The 15136-nt window shown below is 41.1% G+C and overlaps 1 long non-coding RNA gene and 1 other non-coding gene across 2 annotated transcripts; both read left to right on the forward strand.

Annotated features, from left to right (window-relative positions):
* Positions 1 to 266: 266 nt before the first annotated feature.
* LOC110122761 (uncharacterized) lies at positions 267 to 14842 on the forward strand. The gene is made up of 4 exons (XR_002309329.2): positions 267 to 609; positions 3436 to 3534; positions 13428 to 13465; positions 14580 to 14842. It is a non-coding gene; the product is annotated as an uncharacterized lncRNA (long non-coding RNA).
* On the forward strand, positions 7051 to 7123 carry TRNAG-UCC (transfer RNA glycine (anticodon UCC)). The gene has a single exon. It is a non-coding gene; the product is annotated as a tRNA-Gly (tRNA).
* Positions 14843 to 15136: the final 294 nt, after the last annotated feature.

A 15136-nucleotide genomic window follows, 5' to 3' on the forward strand; every position in this document is an offset into this window, starting at 1 on the left:
AGGGGATCTTCACAATCCAAGGATCGAACCTGAGTCTCCAGCACTGCAGGCGGATTCTTCATCAACTGAGCTACTAAGGAAAAGATATCACTTAAAGTCTTGGGCCTGGATGAGGTCACGCAAGCAAAGGGAGAATTTTCCCCAAAGGAGCAATCCACTCCACTCCTTTCCAGGAGAGCTCTGGGCTTTTTTTTCTTGCGCACAGCAGTTCTGTGACGACACTTGAAGACAACAGAGGGAGGGCGGCGACTCTCAGCACCCTTGGACGCATTGTGTTTGGAGTGAGTGCCTCTTCCCCGCAATCAAGAGGGCGGCGACTCAGCGTCCTTGGAAGCATTGTGTTTGGAGTGGGTGCCTCTTCCCGGCAATCAAAAGACCCTCGGAAGTAAGATGCGAAGACGGTGCACTTCCTGTGATGTGCCGCCGAGCGAACCCTGGTCCCTAACTTGAGTCCTTCGTAAAGAAACAGAAAAACATCAATCCGCTTCCACACCAAACTCTGGAATTTTACTTAGTGTGCACAGAAAGCGGGGGAACGCGAACAGCCGCCACGAACACAGGCAGCCTTTCCTGAGAACCCGGTGTGAGGCTGCCCCCTTGTGTTCCCTGGTGGGTATGACCAGCGAAGCGATCCAAAATCAATTTAAATCCCGGTTGCAGGACACGAAGCCGCCCTTATTTCCTCTTAAATTTTTTGTTTTCTTTTGTTAAGCTTTTATTTAGTTAGTTAGTTGAATTATAGTTGCTATACAATGTGATATGTCATAGGTATACAATATAATAATTAGCAATTTTTAAATATAATCCATTTATATACTCCAATTTACTCCATTTATAGTTATTACAAAATATTGGCTATATTCCCCATGTTGTACAATATATCCTTGCATCTTATTTTATACCTAATAGTTTGCACCTCTCCATCCCCTACCCCTTTATCAGCCTTCCCCTCTCCCCACTGGTAACCTACTAGTTTCTTCTCCATATCTGGGAGTCTGGTTCCTTTATGTTACATTCACTCATCTGCTGTATTTTTTAGATTCCACATATAAGTGATATCACATACTGCAGTGGTCATTATAAAGGAAACAAACCCAAATACCGAATGCCCGACTACCCTCGGAACGAAGCCCTGTAGCAAGTCAAGGTCCCTGCAGCCAGGACACCAGCTTATCTTTAGCTCTACACGCCACCTACCCCTGCTCACATCTCAGCGCACCCTCCTGCCCTGGAGCTCCATGAGCTGGCCCGGCCTCCCCAGATCCTCCTCAAACCCTTCCCGGCTTTCAGACCTCTGCCTGGAAATACCCAATCTCATTCTGGGAAACCTGCTCTGGGCCTCAAGGGTGGGAGCTCCCCTGACTTATTTCTCTCATCTCAGTCTTTGCCATGCCTTCTTATAACTGTTGCGCAGTCTGTCTCCCCTTGAGAATGTAAGCCCCACTTCCTAGAAATAAGAACCACTTCCTTGAGATCAATATCATGCATCCCCATCACAGGAACATAGATAGGAAATGAGAAAGCTCCATGTGACATTAACTACCCGAACATCAAAAGGTGGGCTTTTTAAAAACACATCTTTCTGGGACTTCCCTGGTGTTTTAGCAAAATCTTCCCTGGTTAAGATTCCGTGCTTCCATTGCAGGGGGCCTGGGTTTCATTCCTGGTCAGGGAACTACGATCCTGCATGCTGTGGCTAAAAAAAAAAAAAAATGTAATAAAAACACATCTTTCTCTGTCTGTCATACAAGGTATGATTCTCAAGCAAAGACACTGGTGGCTTCACTGATTCAGTTCCCTGGTGTTCCTTTAAGGCACCCTAAGGAGTAGGACCTCGATGTGACATACGGGCCTGATTAACTCGTATCTAGACTGGATTTGCCTGAAACAAGTGCAGATGATGTTTTGAGTACAGATGATGGCAGGAAGCAGGAGTGTGGAAGAGTGGAAATAAAACAGGGAAGGAGAAGCATGAAAAATGGGTTACTAAGCTATTTGCTGGTGGGTCAAATAGAGCTCCGTGATACCACGCTCCAAGAACCCATGTGGAAAGCACTTCAGGGTTGTCCTTCAGAAGGACAGGAATAGGGTGCATTTGTCAACCAACTCTCACTTCCCATTGGCGAAGGACTGCTCCCTTGCGTCTTGGGGCTGAGCAGATAAGAACCTGACTGTCCTTCCACGGTTTTAGAAAACCTCCTGGGACAGAAAACCAGAAAGAGATAAGGGCACACATGCCTGAGGAAGGATGGGGATGGGACAAGGAACTTTCCACCTCAGCAGAGCTGAAAAAGATGAGTTGAGGGGGTGTGGCCTGGGGATGTCGGGCATCTAGGTCACCTAGGCAGAGTCTCACCCTGAATGGTTTAGAGAACACCCTGAATGTTCTGTAGGGCACAGGGTACCACAGTTCCTAGCTGTGTGTGATTCGGCAAACTGCTCTCTCTGAATCTTAACTTCTTCATCCACAAAGTAATTATTAACAGTAACTATAATTAAGGGCTCTTCTAAATAACAAATGTGTTAACATATGAGAGGTGCCTGGTGCAAGGAGAAAAAGAAATTAAGTTGCAACAGTATTGTTAATAAAATAATAATTATAAGAGTACTATCTCATTTGCCTCATGGTTTCATATCTGTTGACTCCATTCGGGTCTTGTTCTTACGTAGTAGCTAGCTTCTGTTTATTCAGAAGTATGCTGGTTGGCTTGGCTTGTTTTCTGTCTTCCTTCTTCCTCCCTAATAAATATTTATTGAGCCTTAACTGTGCTTCAGACACAGTACTCAGCTTAACTCTGCTTTGTCCTGAGACCATATTCAAGCATTCTTATCTGAAGTACTAGAAATTCACTGTATATGTAAATACTGCCCACAACCACATAACACAGCATGCAAATATTTAAAGTCTTGCCAGGTCACCCCGGAAATGCAACAAACAGACCAAAACTTACATCTAAATGAGCACTGTTATCCTGATTGATTCCACTTATACAAGGTACCTAGAATAGTCTAATTCATAGAATCAGTGGGGGGGGCGGGGGGGGGGGATTTATTTAATGAGGAGAGAATTCAGTTTAGGAAGGTAAATTCAGGAGATGGATAACAGTACGAGTTGAACGATAATGTGAAGGTACTTAGTGCCCATCAACTGTACAGTTCATTATAGCTGAAAGAGTATACTTTATATGAAAACATATAAAAAAGTTTTCATTGAAAAAACAACGGTCAAAACAACGAAAAAGTTTTCATCAAAAAAATAAAAGTCAATATTAAATTAAATAAATAAATAAGCATTGTTCCTCTTAGTCACCTTGCAAAATTTCACAATCTACCTGTCTCCCTCCTTCATCCCATGCATGCACTCAGGGAATGATACAGGGTTGACATTATTTATAATGTATTTCAAAACAAAAATTATTTTTGCTTGATTTGTAGGAATATGCAACAACACAGAGGAGTACATAACACTAGAGACCACATCTCAACTCATCTTTGGCCACCCCGACTCCATGCCTCCCTAGTAACCTTCATTTTGTAAGTTAACTCTAAGTGTTAGCCACGATTTTCATCCATTGATCAAATATTCTAAGCACCTACTATAAGCTAATTGATGTGTTAAGAACTGAAAAAGGACACGAAGGTAATTAAAATATGATTTATGATCTGGAGATCGCTATGGTCTAACAGGGAAGTTAATATTAAATGCCTCTTCAAAAGGATCTTGGGAGAATTTTATGGATGAAGTTGAACTGAAAGGTGGGTACAATTTCAATAGACAAAAACGTGAAAGAAAGAATGCCTGACTAGCAGCAGAAACAGCACCAGCAAAAGCACCTTGTCAGGCAAGACACATACATCCTAAAATGAGAGTACGCAGTAGGATGAGATTTCACAGTATTTTTTAATATTTATGTGCCTGCTTTGGGTCTTAGTTGCCCCGCAGCACGTGGGATCTTAGGCTCCTGACCAGGGATCAAATTTGCATCCCCTGCATTGGAAGTTGGATTCTTAACCATTGGACCACCAGGGGAGTCCCTAAATTTAGAATATTGATTGGAAGAATATGCTAGAAAGAAAGCTTTAGACCAATTAAGTAATTAACTCATATGGATGGGGATCTGCTTAACATTGAGTGCAATTACCAGGGCACTGTAGAAGGAAGATTTATTTACACTTCAGAATTTACCAGTGGAAGGCTGTATTTAACTTTATCATAGAGGGGACAGTGATTTCTATCATTTAGACCACAAGCTCATGGAGACAGCTATCTTGACATTACACATAGTATGTGAATTTCTATTCATGAAATGAAGTCTACAGATTGAATGAATAATATCTTGCACACAATTTTAAGCTCTATATGAAATTTTAATTACCAAAACAATTCATTTAACAGTGTTAAATAATTTTTCTTACTCAGTAGAGAATATAGATACTACTACCATCCTAGCACTGAAAAGATCTAGAGGAGGCCAAATGGAAAACACAGTCATCTCGGACACTAAGATCAGGGTAACTTGAGGCAATCGAACCAATACATCAAAGTTCCTTTTCTTTTTTTCAACTTTTAACAATAACCACTGTTTTTCAGGGGACTTCCCTGGTGCTCTGATGGTAAAGAATTTGCCTGCAATGCAGGAGACCCAGGCTCCATCCCTGGGTCAGGAAGATCCCTTGGAGAAGGGAAAGGCTACCCACTCCAGTATTCTTGCCTGGAGAATTCCACAGACAGAGGAACCTAGTGGACAACAGTCCAGGCGGTTGAAAAGAGTCAGACACAACTAAGCAAGCAGCGCTTTTTTTTTCACTATTTGTCAGACGCTGCTCTTTGAAAATGGATGAACGGGGTATGGATTGGAAATTGAGGGTCAGTTAGGTGACCATGGCAGGGATTTAGGTGAGAGACTGAATGTCTGAAGATGATACCAGAAGGGGTAAAGAAGAGGAAGGAGAGGGTTTCACTGGGGATCCAGTGGTTAAGACTTCACACTCCCACTGCAGGGGGAGCTGTTCGATCCCTGGTTGGGGAACTTAAGATCCCTGAGTGCCCTGCGCAAGCCAAACATTTTTTGAAAAGATGTAAGAGATGATATATTAGTAAAATTCTTAAAAGGACTAACTGAATAAGATCAACTGAATGTGGAAATAAGGCATAAATTGAGAATATCTCCTGTTTCTACCTTGGACAAGTGGGTGAACTGTGATGCCTTCTTCTACAAGTGTTTGCATGCCAGTGTGCATTGGAAGGTGTGAGTTCGGTAGCTGAGGAGTTCGGTTTTCTTGCATTGAGGAGTACTTGGAATATTCGAGAGAGGCTATTTAGTACAACTGACCAACAACCTGCCCTACCAACAGCTGTGCTATCTGGAGATTCAAGCAGGACCTTTACATCTCCTGAAAGAAAAAAAAGAGTTTGAATTTTTTTTAAGGGGGTGGGGGGTGGGAATGGAGTTAGGGCTTATCATGTTTAGGGCACAAGTGCAAATCCATCACAGCTGAGGAAAGGAACAGAAAACAATGTCTATCCCTGGGGAAAAGAGCAGACATGGGCCATTGACACCTCCTCTAGCTAAGTGGGAAGGAAGCAGAATCCATAGAAGACTTCATCCTCAACACCCAGATAGGACACAGTGCCTATCTGATTCTAAGGCTTAATCAAAACAGAAGATATGACCCCTCCTCTGCCCTGACGAACTGAAGTCAGAAAGAAAAACAAATATTGTGTATTAACACATGTATGTGGAATCTAGAAAAATGATACAGATGCATCTATTTCCAGGGCAGGAACAGAGGTGCAGAGGTACAGAACAGACATGTGGACACAGAGGGGGAAAGGAAAGGTGAGGCTAATTGGGAGAGAAGCACTAAGATAGGTACACTGCCATGTGTAAAACAGATAGCTGGTGGGAAGCTGCTGTCTAGGGCTGGGAGCTCGGCTGGATGCTCTGATGACCTAGAGGGGTGGGAGGGAGGCTTAAGAGGGAGGAGATATGTATACCTATGGCGGATTCAGTGTTACTATTTGGTAGAAAACAACAAAATTCTGTAAAGCAATTATCCTTCAATTAAAAAATAAATAAATTTTTTAAAAAGAGGGAGGGGATATATGTATACATAGAGTCGACTCAATGCACTGTAACAAAACTAATACAACATTGTAAAGCACTCATACTCCAACTTAAAAATAGTAATAATTAGCAGTCTATTGCCAGACAGGGGGAGACAGTGAAGACCTAATGCCTATGGTGGAGCACATATGAAGAAAAACCCTCTGGCAAGTTAGTTCCTTTTACCTTAAACACAAAGAAAATCTAGAAGAATCTGAAGTCTGTGGTACAAAGACGATGCTATAGGTTAAACCGCTTCCTGACAAAAAAGCTATGTTAGGATCCTGAGCCCTAGTACCTCAGAATATTACCCTATTTGGAGATAAGTTCTTCACACAGTCAAGTTAAAATGAGGTCCTTTAGGTGAGCCCTAAATCAATAGGGTTGATTTCCTTATAAAAGGGGAAGGATGGCTATAGAGACAGGCACACATAGAAGATGATGTGAAGAGAAATATAGAGAAGACAGCCATCTCTGAAGAAACCAACTCTGAAGACATTTTGATTTAGGGTTTCTAACCTCCACAACTATGAGATAAAAAATTTCTGTTTTTCAAGTCATTCAGTTTGTGGTACTTTTTTTTATGGCAGCCCTAGCAAACTAAGACAGAGAGTAACCACAGAAAAAATAAATCCCAAACCTCACTTAACTCCTGACTCAACTGAATCAACCACTACACTAAAAAGGTCTAGCAAAAAGAAAGGCATGCCAATTTCCAAAGATAAAAACTATTGACTTAAAATTCTACAGTCTTAAAAAAGAAAGGTCTGGGTTTCAATCAAAAACTACCAGGCATACAAAAAACGACAAACCAAAAATAATTTTTAAACTGTCAAGACAAAGTAAGCAACAGAATCAGACTTATATATGGCACAGGTGTGGAAACTAACAGGGAATTCTAAATAATTATGATTATTATGTTAAAGGCTATCACAGAGGGAATTCCCTGGTAGTCCAGTAGTTAGGACTCCATACTTCCACTGCTGGGAGCCCAGGTTCAATCCCTGGTCAGGGAACTAAGACCTCACAAGCTTCAGACCACAACCAATGAAAGGGGCGGGGTGCATCATGAAAAGGTGAATAGCATGCAAGATCAGATGAATGATTTCAGCAGAAAAAAAAAAAGGAAATGCTAGAAATGAATATCACTGTAACAGAGATAAAGAGTGCTTTCAACCAACTAATCACTAAATTGACATAACTGAAGGAAAAAGTCAGTGAATTTGAATGAATCAATAGGTCAACAGAAATTACTCAAACTGAAACACAAAGAAAAAAATAAGACCAGGGAATCCAAGAGCTGTGGGACTATGTCAAATGGTCTCATACACATGAATCCCAGAAACAGATTCCATTTCTTTTCCAGAAGACAGAAAGAAATGAGGAGGAAAAATGTTCAAAGAAATAATAGTGATAAATATTCCAATGACCAACACCTGTGGTTTAGCAGGATAAGTACTAAACAAAGCATACCTATGTATACCATGTCCAACCTTCCTGAAATGAAAGATACAAAGAAAATATTAAAAGGCAGCTAATATACAATGAAATATTACTCAGACACTTAAAAAACTGGAATATTGCCATTTGCAGTAATGTGGATAGACCTAGAGAATATTGTGTTTAGTGAAATATATCAGAGAAAAAAATACTATATGATATCACTTACATGTAGAATCTGAAAAGTGAATGAATCTATATACAAAACAGCAACAGACTCAGAGAAAACAAATTTATAGTTACCAAGGAGGGGGCAATGGGATAGACAAATGAGGTGTATGGGATTAACAGATTCAAACTACTAAACATAAAATAGATAAGCAACAAGGATTTACTGTACAGCAGAGGAAATTATACTCAATACCCTGTAATAACCTACAATGGAATATCAGTTCAGTTCAGTCACTCAGTTCATGTCTGACTCTTTGTGACCCCATGGACTACAGCACGCCAGGCCTCCCTGTCCATCACCAACTCCCAGAGCTTGCTCAAACTCATGTCCATCGAGTCAGTGATACCATCCAACCATCTCATCCTCTGTTGTCCCCTTCTCCTCCTGCCTTCAATCTTTCCCAGCATCAGGGTCTTTTTCAATGAATCAGTTCTTTAGTCAAGTGGCTAAAGTATTAGAGTTTCAACTTCAGCATCAGTCCTTCCAATGAATATTCAGGACTGATTTCCTTTAGGACTGAACAGTTTGATCTCCTTGCATACAGATTTCTCAGGAGGCATATACATTTCTCAGGAGGCAGGTAAGGTGGTCTGGTATTCCCATCTCTTTAAGAATTTTCCACAGTTTGTTGTGATCCACACAGTCAAAGGCTTTGGCATAGTCAATAAAGCAGAAGTAGATGTTTTTCTGGAACTCTCTTAATGAAATATAATCAGCAAAAAAACAAAAAAAAAACTAAATCACTATGCTATATACCTGAAATTAAGACAATATTATAAATCAATTATATTTCAATTTTAATTGTATCATAGTAGCCAAATTTAAAAATAAATAAATAAAGGGAGCTAGAGGGAAATCACACATTACATAGAGAAAATGAGAATTATAGCAAACTTCCTGTCAGAAACTAAGCAAGCCTGGGAGATATCCTGGATGGCACTATTCCTATTAAAGAAATCAATTGGCAGCTTAAAACTTTCCCCCAAAGAAAATTAGACAGCTTCCAAGGTGAATTCTAGTAAACATTTAAAGAAAAAATAATATCATTCTACATAAAGCTTTCCAGAAAATGAAGAGGAAGGAACATTTCTCAAATCACTCTATGAGTACAACACTACACTGATACCCTGACAAAGACATTGGGAGAAAAGAAAGCTACAGAGCAATATCCCTCTTGAGCACTGACGAAAAAAAATCCTCATTCCTAAGTAAATCCTCATTCACTAAGATCTTAGTAAATAAAATCAACAATAAATCAAAAGGAAAATACATCATGACCAATTGGAATTTATCTCTTGATGCAAAGCTGATTAAACACATGAAAATCAATATAATTCACCACATCAACAGGCTCAAGAAAAACTATACTTCTGATTCAACAGAAGCAGAAAAAGCCTTTAATAAAATTCAAAAACCTCTCATGATAGAAACTCTCAGCAAACTGGAAATATAAAGGAACTTTTTTAACCTGACCGTTAATGTTCTTAGTGGAGAAAGGCAGAGTGCTTTAGATAGGGAACAAGGCAAGAATTCCACTCTTACCAATCCTATTTAACATTTTACAGAAGACCCTAGGAGATATAATAAGAAAAATAAATAACAGGAATACAGTTGGAAAGGAAGAAATAAAATTCTTTTTTCACAGATGACAAAGTTGTTGTATACATAAATAACCCCAAGAATTTGTCACATACATACTGAAAAAAACCTAATAGAACTAATAAGTGAATTTAGCAAGGCTGCATGATACAAAGTCAATGTAAAAATATCTATTATATTTTTATATATTCACAGTGAACTATTAAAATTTTAATTGTGTAAAAAGTCACTCACAATAGCAGAAAAAACATGCAATACTCAGAGATAAATCTTATTAAGGATATGTTATATGCTGAAAATATTAAATATATAATAATGATAAAAGAAATTTTAAAGTACCTGAATAAATAGATATATATATTTTTTTAACATACCAGGTAAATAGATTGGAAGATTCAGTATTGTTAAGATGTCAAGTCTTTCCCAAACTGATATATAGATTCAACACAATCCAATAAAAAAATCATCAGAAAGTTTTGTACAAGCAGATAAGCTGATTTTTAAAATCACATGCAATTACAACAGCATTAGAATAGCCAAAATAATATTGAAAAATAAGAACAAAGTAGCACTCCAGTGTTCAGGCCTGGGAAATCCCATGGAGAGAGGGGGCTGGCGGGCTATAGCCCATGGGATCACAGTCAGAGACGACTGAACGACTGAACGGCGCCAACAACAAACGCTCAGAGATGCACCGTCACTCAGCTCCTAGGAGGACGGCCCAGATGGGTCTGACTCGGAAAAGTGGTTCAGAAAAGTAAAGTCAATCTTGAAGGAGTCTTTGGGCCTAGAAAAGAAAACAACAGTCTCAAAGGCCCTTGCTGAATCATCTAACTTCGGAGAAAACAAAACAGAACTTTAGGTCCTGCCCTGATGCTCCAGGCCATTGCATCTATCTGAGACTTATCACCCCCTGTCCAGAAACCTTCCACCCCCTACACCTGCCCAGAAGACTTATCACCCCCTGCCCAACTACAAATGCCATCTCAACTAAAGAATACCCAAAACATCCCGCCTGATTAAAGTTTCCCTTATCACTTCCACAAACCTCCCTGTAAGTATGGAGCCTCCCTGATCCCTCTCGGTGATCAGCGTGGTCCTTAGGCCGACTGTCACCCCTCCTTGCCTGAATAAAGGTAACCTACTTCTGCTGAGGTCGTCTTTCCTTTTCTGCCTTTTCTGCCTCGGCCCGAACTATACCTTACAAAGAAAAGGGACAGTAGGACTGATAACTATCTGAATTCAAGATCTACTATTTTAAAGATAAAAGTCAAGGCGAATGATATTGAAGGGAAAAAGTAGATATTTAACTCAATGGAAAAGAATAGAAAATCCAGAAACAGACTTGCTTACATAAGTCAGCTGATTTTAGACAAAAGTGCAAGAGTAGTGAGTCAGTTCAGTCGCTCAGTCGTGTCTGACTCTTTGCAACCTCATGGATTGCAGCACGCCAGGCCTCCCTGTCCATCACCAACTCCCGGAGTCCAACCAAACCCAAGTCCATTGAGTCAGTGATGCCATCCAACCATCTCATCCTCTTTCATCCCCTTCTCCTCCTGCCCTCAATCTTTCCCAGCATCAGGGTCTTTTCCAATGAGCCAGTTCTTCACATCAGGTGGCCAAAGTATTGGAGTTTCAGCTTCAACATCAGTTCTTCCAATGAACACCAGGACTGATCTCCTTTAGGATGGACTGGTTGGATCTCCTTGCAGTCAAAGAGACTCTCAAGATCTTCTCCAACACCACAGTCCAAAAGTACAGTCCAAAAGACAATGGTGTAAGGGCAAGTCAATGAAGAAATCATAGCCTGTCAACCAAATGGTGCTGGAAAAAGTGATTCAATACAAAACACAATACAAAATCTATACAAAAATCAATATAAAAAACCTAAATGGAAACAAAAACAAATGAGACCTATTAAATTCAAAAGCTTTTGCACAGCAAAGGAAACGATAAACAAACTGAAAAGACTACCCAAAGATTAGGAGAAAATATTTGCAAATGATGTGACTGATAAGGGAGTAGTCTCCAAAATTTATAAATAACTTATGACTCTTAACAGCATCAAAACAAACAGCCCACTCAAAAAAAATAGGCAGAAGACCTGAATAGACATTTCTCCAAAGAATACAGATGGCCAACAGGCACATGAAAACATGTTTAACATTGTTAGTTATTAGATAAACACAAATCAAAACTACAATGAGAGATCACCTTACACTCCTAAAACTTTTGGCATTACCTCTGATTGGAGCACTTAAGGTGTCTTTTGTTATATTAATGAGGCAACTTTTGGAATGCCCTTAGGTAACTTCCTTGGTGGCTCAGAATAGCAAAGAATCCACCTGCAATGCAGGAGACCTGGGTTGGGAAGAGCCCCTGGAGGAGGTCATGGCTCCCCCACTCCAGTATTCTTGCCTGGAGAATCCCGTGGACAGAGGAGCCTGGCAGGCTAGGGTCCATGGGGTCACAAAGTGTCAGATGCGAACGAGCGACTAACACTTGCAATTTTCAGTAGGTAACTTAATGATTGGGGGGAGGTGGGGGCTGGTCACCAGGAAGACCAATGAAGCAATGAAAGGGTAGGAATTTTCAGTGCCCCCCCCCCACTCAACTTCAGGGAGAGGAGAGGGGATGGAGATTGAATTCAACTGCCAATGGCCATGATTTAATCAGCAGTGCCTATGTAATGAAGCCTCCATAAAAACTGAAAGGACAAGGTTTGGAGAGCTTCCAGGCTGGCGAACAGGAAGACTTGGAAAGAGCGGGTGGGCTGACAGAAAGCATGGGGACTCTCTTATCCATACCTTGCCCGCCGCATCTCTTCCATCTAGCGGTTCCTGATAAATCTTTTTATAATAAACCAGTAATCTAGTGAGTAGGGCTTCCCTGGTGGCTCAGTAGTAAAGAATCTGCCTGCCAATGTGGGAGACACGGGTTTGATCCCTGGTCCAAGAAGATCACCCGGAAAAGGAAATGGCAACCCACTTTAATATTCTAGCCTGGAGAATCCCATGGGCAGAGGAGGCTGGTGGGCTATGGTCCATGGGGTCACAAAAGAGTCAGACATGACTTAGCGACTGAACAACAACAACAAATCTAGTGAGGAAACCGGTTTCCTAGGATCTATGCTTCACTCTAGCAAACTAATTAAACCCAAAGGGGGCAGTCATGGGAACCTCTAATTTATAGCTATTTGGTCAGAAGTACAGATTGTGAGGCTGTGCCATGACAGGCAGCCTAGATTAGGAGTAGGCCTGGTTTTCCAGGGTAACATGATTATCAGGCCACCTGGAGCCAGCCAATCAACATGCGCCTAGTAAGAAAAAGGGAATCTATCAGGGGAAAGTTGAAAAGCCCTGTGAACGCGCAAGTTTGAAAAAAGCCTGCGAAGGTTTTGGGCCAATAAGATTACTTTGCAAACATGTAACCAATCTGCTTAAGCCAGCTACCAACTGCTTATGCACACCTTATAAATTGGCTAACAGCTTGGGCTCAGCGCTCTCTGACCCCGTACCACTGCGCTGGACGTGCAGCAGGAGCCCTGACTCAAGTCAGCAATAAACTTCCCTCTTATGCGAGTTGCATTGTCTTGGAAGCCTTCTCTCTTCCCGCTCGGGGATTCAGACATCGGGCATAACACAGATAACAACCTGGGCTTTTGCAAATGGCATCTGAAGTGGTGGGGAAAGGGAGGAAGCAGTCCTGCAGGACTGAACCCTTACCCAGTGGGATCTGAAGCTATCTCCAAGTAGACAGTGTCAGAATGGAGTTGACTTGCAGGACAACCAGTTGGTGTCACAGAGAATTGCTTGGTGTAGGGGAAAATCTCCATGCATTTGGTAACCAGAAGAGTCAAAAGTGAAGCGTTCTCTGTGAAGGTAAGGGAGACACATAGAGAAGAAAGACCTAGTAGGGAAGAACTGGGGTTTTTTTTCCTACACTGAAGGAAAAAGCTGAGTTTGCTTCCTAAACAAGGATGATTTGCTCTGTAGCTAACTTCTAACTTTATTTCCTAATGTGTGTGTGTTTTCGTTTTCTTATTCAAGGCAATCTATGTTTGTCGCAGCAAAATTGAAGCATACAGGTAAGCTAAAAGAACATTTGAAAACATCCACAATCTTACTGCCTAAAAGTAATTGTTATTGACTCTTGCATTTACCTTCTTCTACAGTTTAGATTATTTTCTCTGCATACATGAATTTCTTTATTAAAAAGGTTTCATATTATTTTGCAAACTATATTTTTCACTTCAAAATGTTTCTGAGTCAATACATATATTCATTTGACAGGCAGGAGGATTTTTTACCACTAGAGACACCTGGGAAGCAGGAGACATAAGAGACGCGGGTTTGATCCCTGGGTTGGGAAGATCCCCTGGAGGAGGGCATGGGAACCCACTCCAGGGTTCTTGTCAGGAGAAACCTATGGACAGAGAAGCCTGGCCAGGTTACAGTCTATAGCGCTGAAGAGTCAGACAGGACTAAAGTGACTTAGCAAGCACATATGCATATATTCATTTATAACATCATTTCTCAAATTACAGATGTATACAGTAAGAGTTTCTTTGTCTCCCCAGTAATCCATCCCTCCAGATATGACTGTAGTTACTGTTTTAGTGTATATCTCTCCAAGTATTTTTATATCATATATATTAATACATATATATATGCAATCTAAAAGCAGGGCCAGCAGAAGTTGGTGAGGAAGAAGACACTAGGAACCTAGGGAGGAAAGACAGGCAAGAAAGCCAGAGCTTTGGGACTTCCCTGGTGGTCCAGTGACTAAGATTTCATGCTTCCGCTCAAGGGGGAGCAGGTTCAACCCCCGGTCAGGGAACTAAGATCTCGCAAGCCGCACAAAATGGCAAAAAAAAAAAAAAAAAAGGCAGAGCCTTAGCAGGCACTGTGCTATTACACATAGTGAAACCAAGTAGGACCCTTCTGGGCTCTCCTGGGCACAAAAGTCTTTTCTTGTCCCTCATTTATCATCTGTAGAAAAATATCTTCTACATATCATCTATTAAAAAAAAAAAACCTTCCCTGAGTTTCAAAGTAACTCAAGCAGTTACTAACAGGGAAGTGACGGAATACGTAAATAAAGGAAAAGCAGTCAAGAAACAATAGTTGAGCAATAAAAGAGAGTTCCAGTTCCTCCTCCGGGAGCTACACAGAACAACCTGACTTTGAGCTATTCTGCAGGAATGAAGATCCCCACCAGGTAGACCATGGTGACTATATGCTAAGCACACACAAGGAGACCCCGGACTTGCTGGAACCAGAAGGCTGATGATGAACATTCCTGAAACATCACCTGCTACCTCACCACCAACCAATCAGAAGAAAGTCATGTGCCCACCCCCCATAACCCTCACCCCAAATGTTGCCTTTAAAAGCCTCCTGCCAGTAAGATGGATCTGAGACAAACTTACACCTCCCATCTTCTCGGTCAGTCCCCTCTCCATCGGTAAATGTTTTTTGGCTCCAAACTCTGTTCTTTCAGTCTGCTTGGCCTCGCTGTGCATCGGACTCATGAACTTACAGTCAATGATGGTACTGTTTTTCTCAACCCTTAGAACGAACATATAAAGTAGGTAATCCTATCCCTGTTTTACAGATGGAGTTACTGAGCCCTAAAAGATCCATTAACTATCCCAAAGCCACACAGCTGACAAATGACAGTCACATGTTATCAGGCCTGCCTCATTCCCAAGCCCAGGCCTTTAACTAGTATGCAAAGAGTTCTCAGCTGAGGGTGA

Source organism: Odocoileus virginianus, chromosome 20 (genome assembly GCF_023699985.2).
Source record: "Odocoileus virginianus isolate 20LAN1187 ecotype Illinois chromosome 20, Ovbor_1.2, whole genome shotgun sequence".
NCBI classification, from domain to species: domain Eukaryota; kingdom Metazoa; phylum Chordata; class Mammalia; order Artiodactyla; family Cervidae; genus Odocoileus; species Odocoileus virginianus.